The sequence below is a fragment of the Mytilus trossulus genome, chromosome 2 (genome assembly GCF_036588685.1).
Source record: "Mytilus trossulus isolate FHL-02 chromosome 2, PNRI_Mtr1.1.1.hap1, whole genome shotgun sequence".
Taxonomy (NCBI): domain Eukaryota; kingdom Metazoa; phylum Mollusca; class Bivalvia; order Mytilida; family Mytilidae; genus Mytilus; species Mytilus trossulus.
Window position 1 is genome coordinate 7,970,000 of NC_086374.1, and position 16,053 is coordinate 7,986,052.

Consider the following 16,053-nt stretch of genomic DNA (forward strand, 5'->3'; position numbering starts at 1 on the left):
AAAATAAAGAATAAACAACACGACCCCACTAAAAACTAGGAGTGATCTCAGGTATTTCGGAAGGATAGGCAGATCCTGCTCCACCTGTGGCACCTGTCGTGTTGCTTATGTGATAACAAATCCGGTAAATAATCTAATTCGGTATGTCACATTCATGAAAGGGAAAGGGATTGTAATTACGACGTAAGGAACATATCCGATATCATTTGTGAAACGGTTATTCCATAACGGTCAACCAGCTCGTGATGGCGTCCGTAAAATTTACGAAGGGATGATTTCAACTTCACCATTTGAAACTCTTGTTTTAATAGCTTTCTTTTGAGCAGCAAGGTTTGTTTTCAACCGACCCTCAATTTCTGGACGTAAGTCAAGGTATGAAGCCGACTTAACTGTATCTGTATTATCCGTTATCTCTTGTTCGATGGGAGAGATGCGTTCAACATAGTCACCAAATTTTGAATTATTTAGTGAAAGAACATTATCTATATAGCGAAAAGTAAGGTTAAAGGATATTGCTAACTTCTATCTTTCTTCCTAAGAAGTTCCTGCATGAAGTCAGCCTCATAATAATAAAGAAACAAATCGGCAAGTAGAGGGCACAGTTTGTTCCCATTGGAATGCCGACAGTCTGTTAAAAAACACGTCCTCCGAACGTAACAAATATGCTGCAATCAAGAAATAAAGTATCTTGATAATATCATTTTCAGAGAATTTTTTGTTTGAATCAGAGTGATCCTTTACAAAGTAGGATGTTTCCCTCCCTAAGACAAGAAACTTGTATCTACGTTGGTCTTTTTTTTTTATGAAGCAAAGCAATACCAACTCTTTCAATTTGTCTTTTAGTTTGGAATGTGGAATACTTGTGTAAAGAGTAGAAAAGTCAATTGTTTCAATACTGTTCCAAGATGAAAGAGAGTTAGATTGTATGTACTCTAAAAGATCTTTTGAATTTTTAGGTATCCACATCTGATTCACGCCACCTCTAGAATAGGCAGTTTCACAATAACTTTGAAGCTCGTATTTGATTGCTGATAAAATAGATGTTAATAATTTAGAAAGAGGTTTCATGGAGCACTTGGAAGACCCAGCAATATACCGTTGTTTGTAAGGATACTTATGTAGTTTAGGTATCCAATACAGTGATGGAAGATCCAGTTCTTCATCTTTAGTTGAAATTCCTAAAGGAACATAGATCAGACCTATGATTATTCAGGATTTCCTCTTTAGTAAGTGTTGTGAGGGTATAATTTGAGTTTCAAAGTGAATTGTCAATACCTAATTCGTTAGATAAGTTAAGTTATCCCTAATGAAATTTTGCAATTGTGATAATGATTATTATTGTATTTATCTATTTAAAAAAAGCTTCGTTGATAATTCAATTAATAACAAAGTTTTGCTATCGGTCTATTTGATATTCAAAATAATTTCGGTTGTATATATGCAATTGTGTTTTTTTTTTATTTATGATTCTTTACTTGATTTATGCTAGTTTCTTTCAAGGTAGAAAGGAGTAAAAGGACAACAAAATAATATTCATATTTACAGAACCAGATTGACTCCTATATTGGAGGTGTGGCTAAAATAGTCGGTAAGGATATGACTTAATAAACTCATAAAGATTAAAAAAACATTACATTACAAACTTACATAAGTGAGGAAGAAATGAAAAATGAACACATTGATACCCAATTTATATAATTCCAAGGCTGTTAGTTGGCACTAGTAGCAACGAAGCAGCGCATCTATTTTTGACAGGTAAATATCCACCTTTTGATATGAAACGGGCTCTGACATTCCACGGCCACAGCTTTTCTGGCAAAACAGTCGTTGGACGTCAGAGTAATCTAGGACTAATTTATCGGTGATCTTCAGATTACTGTAACTACCTTTTAAAAGTTGTTTTGTTAATGTTTCCTTGATTTTTACGAAACGGCAATACATTTAGGTTTAAGTTCTCTGTTGACTTTCTATAAGTGTTTCCTTCCTTTAAAAAGTCAAACTTAGCTGTTTGGTAGGACAAGATTCTTAATTATATAAATATATTAGACCTGTATTTTTTTGGAGTTCATGACCTTTGACATTCTATATTTGATATTTGCTTTTACTCCATACTGATACATGATAGTCCCTTAGTTGGCCGACATATGCATTTCCTTAAAAACAATTAAGCGGGGTGAAATTGTATGTATATAGATATAAAAAGATGTGGTATTAGTGCCGATCAGACAAGTCTTCATCGAAGTCACATTTTGTTAAAGTAAACCAATATAGGTCAAAGTCAGACTTGGTCGATGCCAATGCTGGTAAAGTTTTTATTCCTCTAAGGGTATCACCATCCAAGTAGTAAACTCTTCTGTGTTGTAATAAATTATCATTGATATGTTCATAATTATAAATTAATTGTTTACAAAACATTAAATGTTTTAAGGACTAAGGCTTTTCTCACTGAGGTACAGCTTACCTTAGCTGAGATTGGCAAACCTTTTACGAATTTTTGGTCCTGAATGCTCTTGGGCTTCGAACTTCGGTCATTTATATTTTGTGGGTTTAGCGTCACTCATGACTATTTTATAATATTTGTAGACGAAACGCGCGTCTGGCGCAAATATAAATTTGCAATCCTGGTATCTATGAGGAATTTATACCGAATAGCAAGCTATAAAGGGTCGCTAAAATGATTAGTGAAAATCTATTCAAACGGGGACGCAAACGGTCTAAACTCTACGAAAAAAAGAAACGAGACACATTTATGAACTGTATCAACCACCGACAACTACTGAACATCTGATTCCGGACTTAGTGCAGTGGAAACAAATGCAGCAGGGTTAAAAAAAACAACTATAAGTACCAACCTCCACCCTTATCTGAAACAATATTGTAATATTACAACATAGAAGACACACTATAAAATATTAATTTAAATGGCTCAACTCAATCAGAAGACATATTAATGCAAGTGAACATACTCTGAACGAATAAATTTGACAAACAATATTAATACAAAATTAATAAAATAAGGTTTATGATTAACAATTTTAGAAAAAAAACATAACCTTGAACAAAATTGTGCAATATAGAATAATGTACACAGGTAAATGAAAATAATTTTGTTGAAAGGCATACAGTATTAATGGAGAACGGAAATATTTTTACAAAATAAATTTTGTTTTTCATAGTACAAGAACAGAAGTGAAATAGTAACATCAAATACTTATAAGGCTAGTATATATTAAAAATTGAGAGACGAGATATAACACTTAGTAAGTAAACATTAAATAATGTGCTCATATATTCTTTCTTTATAAGGAACACCCCTTGAGACCTGTACGGTAGAATCCGTGTTCACTTCCTATAGGGATTAATGCAATTGTGTCATTTACGTATTTACAAGGACAAAAGAGGGACGAAAGATACCAAAGGGACAGTCAAACTCATAAATCTAAAACAAACTGACAACGCCATGGCTAAAAATGAAAAAGACAAACAGAAAAACAATAGTACACATGACACAACATAGAAAACTAAAGAATAAACAACACGAACCCCACCAAAAACTAGGGGTGATCTCAGGTGCTCCGGAAGGGTAAGCAGATCCTGCTCCACATGCGGCACTTAAGGATCAAAACATATATGTCTTGTGTGTGATTTAATGGACTGATCTGTCTTTCTAGTGTGTTTTAAAAAATGTGTTGACAACCTTTTTCGTTCTTTTTCAATTATCTGTGACACCTAGCTTCTTTCCATGTCTTATTTTTGTTTTTATTCCTTGTCGTCTCAAGAGCATATTCAATGGACGTCATATTATAATTTTGGAAAACTGAGATAAGGTGATTTAATTGCTGATTATAGTTAAAAGTAACCAATCGGATAACGATTCAGGAAAATATATACAATACATAATTGTGTAAACAGATGGAGCTATCAAAATCTTTTCTTGAGATTAGAAATGTCAGAAAATTGCTATGGTATAACAATCAGAACTGTTCAAAACTGTCCTAAGGTGTCAATATATATGTTCCTGTGTAGAAATGTAATACATAATCTGTTCTACGGTTAATCATCACAATCAGTTCAAGGTTTCAAAAGCCTAAAACTGTTCTTAAATAGAACCGTCTCTGCAAAATACTGTTCGACCTGTTCGGATAAATTTGCATTATTTTTATATTACTCAGTATTCATAACGAAAAGAGATTCAAACATGAATGCGTACCTAGTACACGGATACCCCATCCGCACTATCTATGTTCAGTGGACCGTGAAAAAAGGATAAAACTTTAATTTGGCATAAAAGTTAAGATAAAAGAAAGATCACATAATAGGGATCATGTTTACAAAGTCTCAAGATGATAAAATTTCAACTTCATCAAGAACTACCTCGACCAAAAACTTTAACCTGAAGCTGGACGAACGGACGCACAGACCAGAAAACAAAATGCCCATAAATGGGGCACAACAAATGAGGCATAAACATAAAAATGTCTACCTAATTACAAATATTAGTATACATTAAATTCTGATTTGATTTGTACAAGATTGTAATAAGTTAAAATTACAAGTCTTACATATATACTAATACATACATAATAATTATCAAAGGTACCAAGAGTATGATTTAATACGCTAGACGCACATTTCGTCTCAATAAGACTCAACAGTGACGCTCAGATCAAAACAGTTATTAAGCAAAACAAGTACAAAGTTGAAGAGCATTGATTACCCAAAATTCTACAAAGATGTGCAAAATACGGTTTAATACGGTCTCATTGGCAATCATACCACATCTTCTTTTTTATAAGTAATCTATACCTGGAATATGAAAATCCTTAGTATTTAAAAAAAACATTCTTTTGTAAATAGAAAAGTTATAAAATTACAACATAACTGATATTCATGTCAACACCGAGGTGCTGACTACCGGGCTGGTGATACCCTCGAATACGAAACGTACACAAGCAGCGTATAAAAAAGTGTAACCGGGAATAAAATATAAGAAAAACCATAGTATTACACCAACCAACAATACCAAATTCCTCCAAATGAATGTTCATTTTTTTCTTTGTAGTTGAAGGAGACACTTAGTACGCTACCCACGGTTTCAAGACCAGAACAAGAGACACAATGAAGTGAAACGAAGTCTGTCAAAAAAATGCATCAAATAAGCCATTTCAATGGCATTCATAAATATGCTCCTTCCAAAAATGCTTCCATGATGTACGAGAGTTATACCCGTAACGGGTACAAACAATTTGAATTGATCTTCCAACTATCCATGCTAATTTCTAATAACTACACACACCACTTCTATTACAAAACATTATCGATCATGGAAAGATGAACGTTTCATGAAACAATACCTCAGAAATGCGATTCATTGATAAAGTACGAACATAACTTCATACAGATATTATCATAGTTCTGAACATCACGAGAATTGAAATTAACAACACATATGAATAACGTTAGACTATTACAAAACAACGAATAGATGCTAGTGCAGGAAGACAGGACATATTTTAATTATACAGCATCAGAACATTAAATATGAAATGAAACCTTAACTGTGTGTAAAAAAAAGCGTTTCAATTTTATACCATATCTTTTTGATCAGTTTAGTTTGATTTTGTTGTAGTTTTTAGTTGTATTTTCTTTTCTTTTTTTTTATTCTATAAATTTTCTTTTTATCATTTCGTATATGTTTCAATAGCGAACTTTCTCTTGAAAACATTTTTTTATTTCGATCGTTCATGCCTGTGTGTGTATATGTAAATAATGCTTTCATGTTAATAATGGGACATATATATATAAACGTAGTGATAGTTGAATGTTTATTTAAAAGTATGTAGTTATCATAATGTCTTTCAAGGAATTTATGCGAAAGTGTTGATTTTTTTTTATTAACAAAATGAAGATGTGGGATATGATTGCTGACGAGACAAAATATTTACCAGGATTCAAACAGAGTTCAAATAACGTGAATGTATGCATTATAGGTCCCCGTCTGATAAAGACCAAAAACACACGGTGAATTCATGTTTAAAAGTCTATCATAAATTGTGATTTTGATGGAGAGTTGTCTCATTAGCACTCATAGCATTTCTTCCTTTGTCTTTTTACTGACATGAAAAATGCAAAACAATTCAAACGTAAAAACTAACGACTTTTATGCGACAATTCAGTTTACGAAAAACAAATATGATAGCCAATAATCGTCGACAACCACTGAAATACAGGGTCCTGGATAGGGAAAGGTGTACAATTAATGTAGTTTTTCGACGTAGTCGGTATAGTTTCGGTTTGTGCACTTTGAACTTAAGGACGCTTCACTATGGCAACAGACTACGCATGCTCGAAAATCCTTTCTGTGATTGGACAAAATGCTGTCATGCTGGGTGATTTGGTTGTGTCTGAAAAAACTTCTCGAAAATTATATCGTGATGGAAAGCAAGTAAGAAACTATAAATATTTGAACTAGATCTTACAAAGATTTATATTTTTATTAAAATAATTTTTTCTCCAATAGCTCTTTGCATCCATGACAGCTGTTTATTCGGGACAATCATATAATTATATATTTTTTAATGTAAACTTTGTTGCACGAACGAACATGACTTTTAGAACGCACCTACGCATGCGAGATTTCCGCGGGGTTTTGGTGAATGTAAACAGAAAGATACTACTTATACTACCAATAGTTTCTAGCTTTGTTAACCATGAATTAAGTTTAATGTAAACAGTAGTAAATGTGTATTTGTTTCTTTTTGTTTGCACTAGATTTTTTGACAAATAAAATTTTTAGGTGTCATCACAATATTCTTATATATTATTGCCTCAATATAACCAGACTTAGTCAAGAATTTCTTGTAGTAACATTCAGATGGAGATTTTATTAAAGAGGTCCTGCATCATTAAGTCATTGTGCTTCTGAAGGTTATCGAAATGATAGTTTTAAACATATACTCAAATTTAAATACGTCGGATATCTTTTTTAAAGATAGTTCTTGTTAAGACTATTAAGTGGCACAAAAGTAATTTGAACTCGTTTTGTAAATACAATTGTCAGTATTGATTTATTGTGTTCTTCAAAATTGTTATAATTTAACTATAATTTAACCGCTTGTGTTGTACGTAACACTTTGTACTGTTCAAATAGAATTAAAAAATCAACGGGAAATTTTGTTTTATTTTCCTAATTATGACCAACATTACATTATGTTTTGATCAAACTATAAACACTCATTTAAGATCACTGTTCTTATTGGAGCTAAAAATGAATGCATAAATCCGAAAGATGTTATCAGTTGTCCGTTGTTTATCGAAGATGTTTTACTGGTAAAATCGTTTATAAAAAAACAAATGTAACTAAATGTGGATAACCAAACTTTTCAACCACACAGGCTTTTATTAAGTTATATTGACCGTGCATGCCAATTACTTGGAAAATATCAGATCAATCTGAACAAACTCACAATTATAAATGGTAGAATACTTTAGAAAGACTACTTTGGTTTTAAGGTTTATTTGGATATATTCAAGTGAACGATAATAGATTTGAGAGATCATTATACATTCAAAACAAAAACAAATCCTACGCTACCTAGTCAGGGGCGGATTCGGTCATTTTAAAAAAGGGGGTCGCAACCCTGGATAAAAGCATTTAAATGCATTGATCGTTCAGAAAAAAAGGGGGTTTCAACCCCTTAACCGTTCTCCCGACCCTAACCTCTGGATCCGCAACTGCTATTTAGGCTTCAGCTTGTAGTAGGATGATATGAAAAGACAAACCAGATTGTACACAGTTAATGTAATAACAATGAACTTGAGAATGCACTTACACTATTTAACATATTGTATGGTATTAAACAAGATCAAACATAATAATTATGCATGTACAAAATGATATGTTTTAATTAGATTACAATGTATTTAAAAGTGTTAAACTTATCAAACTGTGCATGCAGTATATTTATAAATACTCTGATTCTAGGATGAATATATTCTTGCTTTGTCGTACAATTATCACAGAGTAAAATGTAATACATTATTGATTAAATACATTGTACATTTTTATTTCTATAGTATACTTTGTCAAAAGATGGTTTATTGGGAATATATATGTACATGCTTTTACAATGTACATGTACATATTGATTTCAACACTTTGTTTTGTCTACATAGATACATGTTTCATCTCGTTTTAGGTGAGCCTGATTTGTCCACATGTGAAACTAGGTTAACCCTAACAACATTTTGAGTATGTACGGAATCATGCTATTAGGATTAAAAGCAAAGACTGGCCAGCTCGGATTTAGAATATGTAAATTGTCCGGGAAGGTTGACAGCCTGTGAAATATAGCATGTACAATAATTAAATATTTAAACTAGACCTCCGCTTTAAAAAATAAAGTGGGGTATAATGTGTTTACATGTCTGTCCGTCTGTTCGTCCATCCACCAGTCAGTACGTTCGCCCTATGAATATTTATCGTCGCATTTTTCTAAGGAACTACATTGAACAAGGATTTCTGAAGTTTGGTATCAGGGTCTATAGGATTTAGCTAAACCGTGTGATGCGTTTTTAGATTCATCATTCAACAACTTCCTGTTTACCGAACACTGACATTGGGCAGCGGGGGTATCATCATTGAGCAGTAGCTAGCAGTTTCACTATTTTGTTATCATCTATTCCAGTCAGGAACCTGACGTTCTGTTGTTGTCGTTTTTTATATAGTTCAAAAGTGTTTCTTATTTCTCGCTTTGTTATATACATTAGACCGTTGGTTTTTCCGCTTGATTGGTTTTCACTAGTCATTTTATGGTCCTTTTCAGCGTGCTGTTCGGTCTGAGCCAAAGCTCCGTGTTGAAGACTTTACTTTGAACAATAATGGTTTATTTTTACAAATTGTGACTTGGATGTAGATTTGTCACATTGGCACTCATATCACATATTCTTATATCTATCTAATTGCTGCAGTACTTCAGTTCGAATATTAGGGTTTTTTTCTTTCTTTAAATCATGCAATGTTCAATTAGAATACAAACTTAAAACTACTAATATAAAATTTGAAAAACTATGAAAGTGCATGTCAAATACGGAAACATGTAGCATTTTCTAATTTAAGGTTGGAACAAAGACTTGGTACTTTTAATAGGGTAACAAATAAGGAAATAAAAACAGCAACTTAGAAAATTTATAGAGTGTTTGATCATATCTGACTACTAAAAAAGGAAACATTGTGGTCGAGTATCGCTACATGAATGGAACTATAATAACAAGGATATTGCTTTCTTTAAAATCGTGCTGATATATAATATACATGTTTTAGTTAGATAAATGTCATGCAACTGTGCAGGGGTAGCAGTTGTAAGCGTGGGTTATAAAAGTAACATTAGAAGGAAACATATTGAAACTTGACAAAACCCAAATATTTACACATGCAAATTTCATTCGCATCAATTTCACATGAATTTAAATGCATGTGAATCTCACGTGTATTCACTTCAAACGAGCTTATACGTGAAACTTACATGAAATCAGTTAAATGCAAGTTTCACATTAATCTCATGTGAATCTCACGTGAATTTCACATGAAAATTACATGAATTTTGTTCACGTCAAATTCACATAAATGTTTTAAATAAACTAATTCAAACAATATCTAAATTTTCAAATTTGAGTAAAATCATTAAGATTTAATTTTTTTTTTGAAAAGTTCACGTCAAATTCATGTGAAATTTTTCACGTGAGAATCATATGAATCTCAATTCACATGAAATTAAAATGAAAATTTTCACGTGAGTTTCATGAATAAGCTCGTTTGAGGTGAACCTCACATAAAAATTTTCACGTGAATTTCATGTGAAATTGTGAAATTCATGTGAGCAAATTTTGCCTGTGTAATTTTTATTTTCTGCATAGAACTATTAAATCAAGTTCAGTTTAAAATTTACGGATTAGCTTTTTGAAAATGAAAGAATGTTTAAACCGTAAAGACAAATTAGATGGTTATTTTTTAACATGTAAAGTAATTGATTTTCAAATTCCATAAACCAATCTCGAAGTTAAAGTCATATGAAACGAGTGAGTGGTGAAAAATAATGTTTGTTCAATTCTTGAACCAATGCATGTATACATCATAAACTTAGTCCTCTCTGCACGATTTTATCATTATTTTCGCAAACATATCATAAATATAATCGTCATTTTTTTATACTCTCTGTTTGTTATGATTTAACAAATATGGCTGCTCATTAAATGCCGTGTTTCAAAGCCGAGTTTTACCGATTGTCACCTTATAGTAAACAAATCACAAAAAGCATGGGTATTGAGCATGTGCTTAACATGTTTAATAAGATATTTGTTTATTTCAATGACAGATACATGCGTATTGTGGTTTCCGGATTTTTACGAGTAGGGTTACGCTCGGGTCACTATGCATACGGAAAAGATGTCGGCGAATTGCTTCCTGGAAGCGAGCAATTGAAAATAAGTAAACTTCTTCTAAATGTGGACAAATTAAAGAATTTTCCTCAGAAAAAAGTATATGTACATAAGTTGTATAATGAAAACTTTTCATTTAGTTATAAAAAACATATGCATATTTTTTTTTAATTTGAGGTTTCTTATGACTTTAATGACTACCAAAATGAAAAACTACCAAAACATAAATTACAGTCTATAAAACATAACTTCGAAACCTAAAGCCTGCGCAACACGAACTCCACCAAAACTTCGTGTTATTTTGGTTGCAGATCCTCATCTACAAATGTATATGTGACACTCGTCGTTTTGCCTATCCAAGTACACAACTTATGACAAGTTTCTATCGGTCGGTCATATTTAAAGAAAACAGGACGTCATTGATGATACGACAATTGGACACATCCTTCGTCATATGTTAAACATATATAAATATTCCATGAAAGTGAACCAGCTAATTTGTTTTTGTTCATATCAAGCATATTGTGATTGTTTAATTGATATAATACTAAGGTTGCAAATCCCTCTATTTATTTTGATCGTAGACAATATTGGCTGTTGTGTTCAAATCAAATTTTGAATACGCGCTTTTCATATTTTTTATATACCGCCCACCGAACTTAGGGTATGACGACTTTTTATTATCCTCACACGAGTCAGAGTCTTTCAGACACTTTTTAAAAACAAAGACGTATACCCCGAATTCACATACACGGTCAACTCAGTATCAAAATCTACGACAAAAGAGACGATTTTGATTTTGATATAATCAATTTCCCCCGTCATAGTAGCAAATTACGAAAACAAAACCATAAATAAGATGAGATGAATACAAACAGAATGCTTACATATTATATATATAGCGTAAAATTATTATGCAAACGTATGCTGTCGTCATTACATCTCTACAATGTATAAATATTTACCCAATATATATAATTGAAAATATAAGCTGCTTCGATAATTTTTTGAAAGGTTTAAATACAATACTATAGATCAAATTGTAGGTCAGTATAGTTTTGGGTTTTTCCCACGGTGAACATATGTTCAACTTGTAATAAAGTTAAATATTATAATCATAGAAACTAAAGTCATGTTTTATAATTTAAAAAAAAACACGATGTAACAAGCCCCAGAAGGGAGTATAAGTAGGCAAGTGAAGTTCCATACAAGGGTCAAATAACTAGCACTACAATATTTCATGTAGAGAAAATTGCAAAGTACTAGTATATATGATCCTCATATAACCTTTTCATTTAAAGTCTAGTCTGAATATTACTTTTTTAAACGTATTCATGTTCTGTTCAATTGTAAATGGTAGCATTGTTTAATAATTGTTTTGATATGAAAAGCGACCTGACTAATTGGATTAAATTGATTGAATGATATTGCACTAATACTAGAGAGGTTGACACACTAGCAGCATTTTTTTGATGGATCAATGATTATGTCTGTTATAAAAATAAATATTGTCCCAATTCAAGCCTGGTTTTCATCCCGGTTTGCCTTTACCTTTTTAAACCTATGTGCAAATTTTAATTATTTCTTATCTAAACTTTTATGTAACAGTTGATACTGACCATAATACAAGCAACAATGAAATATATTCTTTATAGAAAATCATATTTTAATACCTTTTTATATATAATGTGACGTATTGGGAAAATTATAACACAAAAGCCCCCCAAAAAAAACAAAAATCGAAGTGTAGTTTTAAAGTATCGGAAAACAGGAAGTAGCTGCATATGGTTGATTTAAAGTTGTTTTAACGCTACAGTTCACGTTATCAAGCTGCAGACCAGAAATGAAATCATTATTTTTCATAAAAGCCTTTGACCAACATTGTCATTATCCAATGTCTTTCATACAGATGGTGTTAAGAGCTTACTATACATGCATTCGCCGTTAGCAACGCAGGTTAAAATAAAATTTAAATACAAATATCAATGAATATTATAAATTGCATATGCCCTTAATCGGTGTGGTGTATGCTTAGTTTCACAAAAAGTCAAAAAGTATTAAAAGCATTTCCTCAAAATTAAGAAATAACCACGCTTGTTTACAAATTTTAAAATCTGTACCTTCATGCAAAAAATGATTGCACTATGATTGCATATGTATGTATCCTAGTTAAAATTATATGTCTGAATTATGTATTATGTATTTTTAATCTACGTCCATCTGAGGTAATCAAAAGTCATATAAATTACCTTTAGAAAATACCAAATTCTGTTTAAAACTACTTACAAAATTTAAACATACCGTCGATAAATAAAACATTTTTATTCATAAAGATGTTTGTTCAATTTGCCCTGGATTAATTTTGCAAACGGAATCAATTAGAAATATTACAGACTTAAATATTTTAAATAATTTAGATGTATAAGGTGACGTAAGATATATTCTATAAACTTATAATTTAGATGTTGACATTTGTCTTTTGGTTTTGAATGATGTTGCGATGCCACAAATATTCTTTTATGTATATTGCATATTTGTATTAATACACACATGAGGATGAAAATAAATGTACCTGCAATACTCATGCAGGGAGAAATAAACAAATATTTCTACAGTATTAGCTGTAAGCCATAACTATTGCTGCTCTCCTTACTTATGGTTTTGAATACAGGTTAATTATAATGATACATCTTCAGAAATTTTCAATTTTCGGCCATAATTTCAAATTCAAATAGATGCTCAGAATGATACAAGTGTACATCGATAAATCATGTCACGGATTAAAAACTGGAACTTTAATTTGCAGTGAAACTTCCTTGTTGAGGTTTCTTCCAGTGGATTGGTGTCCAATAGTACATAATCTAAATATAGAACATATATAGAAATTTAAAGAATCCCGATATTTCAACAAAAGAAGTTGTGGTGCATTGAATTATTGTTCGGATTAAATGTCCCTCCAACCTACATATAGAAGTAAATACTTCCTGGTTACACCGAAAGCTGCTCTAGTATATCATAACCAGTGCAGTTCGAATGGTAGACCACAATGAAGCCTCACGTACTTCTTGTATCTAGTCTTATTTTCATAGTGATTTTTCAAAATGTTTCTTCATGGAGTGGGTAAGTGATAATATATGATAGATCATTTCAATAATCAAAGTCATAATTCTCCCTAAACTTAATTGTAGACAAATCATATAACAACTATGAAAACATTTATCTGCAGACATTGGTTTTACTGTTCAAGAGGCAACATAGACACTTACCAATAATTACCAATACTGCATAAGTAAAGTATATGTGATATGGTAATTAACAGACTCCTTTGTTTTTGACATTTTGTCTTTTTTGAAACTATTAACTATAACGAGAAGTCATTCGAAAAAGGAAGCTTAAAGGAAGGAAAATAATAAAGAAAGACAATGCTGCTGTTTATTGGAGAAGATTACAAAGATATTAAATATCCTCTTTTCCATCGATAGGAAAACATACGTCTAACATTACTTTCGTATTAAAACAATTTCGTTACTTTCTAAAATCTTTTCGCTGATTTCAAAGTGCCTTTTGGACGTGACAGCGTTTGTCCGAACTGTTACAGTCAAATTTAGGGAATGTTATGTCTTTGTCCCAAATAGTGTGTTGATAAACTTGTATAGGTCAAATGCTAAATTTAAATTTATTCATATTACTCTTACTTTATTCTTTATTAACTTTCTGTGTTTAGTGTTTCCAGTTACATTTAAATTTATTTACCTTTATAGGATACCGTAAAAAGATTTTGTGTAATTAAGAAATAAATGTTCGGTACAAAAAACCCTCTTCTTTTTAAAATCACCTAAAACCTCCTGATGAAATGAATTGGTTGAAGCGTGACCAGAAACGATTTATACATAAATATCTTTTCTCAAATCTTATCGTTTAAAGGCTGATTGTATGGAAAACAGTTGCTTTGCATCGTAGTTAGTTTATTAATTCAGAATTCTTATTTCGCATATTAAATGTAGTGTGGTATTTAATCCTGGACGAGATGAAAGGACAATAATAACCTTATTGAGGTTGGATCGTGCTATTTTGGTTTGCGTGATTCAATTATAAACGCATGAAAGACAACCACTTGCGTTTTCACCTTTTCCACCGTTTACGATTTGTAGGTGAATTGTTTTTTCTATTGATAAAAAAATTTCGGCAAACATTTGATTTATTTTCTGTAGTGTTTTTCTTTCATCCCGACCGTGTTTGAAACGAATGGTCATTTTATTCAGTGTCCACTTCCTTAATAGAGTACATGTATATATCATGTATATAGGAAAGTTGTTGGACATTGAAATGTAATAAAATAAAAAAAGAATATACTTCACCTTTAACAAAAATCCTTTATATGATATTATAAATGTATAAGTGTTTCTCTTTCAATAAATTTATGCTGTTTTTGCTAAACTATGTTTTCTTTTAAATTGTTACGATCAATGATTAATTCTATTAATCCTTAAAACGGCTAATAGTTTTTAATCCACCATTTTCTACATTTGAAAATGCCTGTATCAAGTCAGGAATATGACAGTTCTTGTTTATTCGACATGTGATTATGGACTTTCCGAATTGATTTTCCTCTAAGTTCAGTATTTTTGTGATTTTACTTTTTAAAGATTTATTTACTGATTGTATGTAATAATTGCCCTATATCACAGGAAGGTTGATTGTCGACGAACATGAATAGATGACGTGGTTTAAACATAAATAAAAGGGGGTCAGGAGATGAGGCATATACTATATTTTGAGAAATGATCAAGAATACATAGCCTCATTAGAAGATTTTATAAATGATAGCATTGTGAATTGAACATGGAATGGATGAAAACAGCACAACCCGACAAAAGAGCATAAAATGATTGTGTCTTTTATTAACACAGACCGTCCTTAAAAAGGATAAAATGTTTAAGTAAAGTAAAAATAATTATTTTTAAAAGCACCAATTGGTGGCCTTCGGCTTTTATTTGCTCTTCGGTGGGGTTGTAGTCTCTTAAATTTGACACATTCCCCATTTCCATTCTCAATTTTATTACTAGTATACACATTGTATTTGTAAACTTCGATATCCATAATATATGAAAGTCGTCTATAAGTCATAAAATAAAAAGACGGAGGTGTGGTATTATTGCCATTGAGACAAGCACCCACCTGAGTGCAAATGTGGATGTAAGCAGGTATAGGTCATCTTATGACCTCAAAAGATTATAAATGTAAACGTTTGTATTTGGCACTCCTGACACCCTATAATGAGCTGTACAATAAAGTTTTATAATCACATATAAAAGATTTGATATTGATAGCATTGATCAATTTTGACAGTTAGATAAGTGATCTTTAACAACTAAAGTCACATATGACCTACAACGTTAATATGCATGTAAACGGTATCTTAATTCTATTCTGTAGTTCTAAAAGAACTGAATTTCTTTCTTTACAATAATGAACCTAAAAAAGGCATTAACAAGTAAAATTAAAAATTATCCTCTATCGACATTAATTATATTAGTTTGAATTAACATGATTTAGGAGAAATTGAACCTTAAATCAAAAAAGAAGTTTAAGGTTGTACCCCTGACTCATATCTTA

The 16,053-nt window shown here is 31.4% G+C and overlaps 1 protein-coding gene and 1 long non-coding RNA gene across 2 annotated transcripts in view; both read left to right on the plus strand.

The window, feature by feature from the left end:
• LOC134704819 (fibroblast growth factor receptor 2-like) overlaps positions 1–16,053 on the plus strand; it is a 77,294-nt gene that overhangs the window by 11,040 nt on the left and 50,201 nt on the right. The gene's annotated exons all lie outside the window — the stretch shown is intronic.
• Positions 928–7,015, plus strand: LOC134706415 (uncharacterized). Its single transcript, XR_010105613.1, has 3 exons — positions 928–1,588; positions 3,177–3,260; positions 5,063–7,015. It is a non-coding gene; the product is annotated as an uncharacterized LOC134706415 (long non-coding RNA).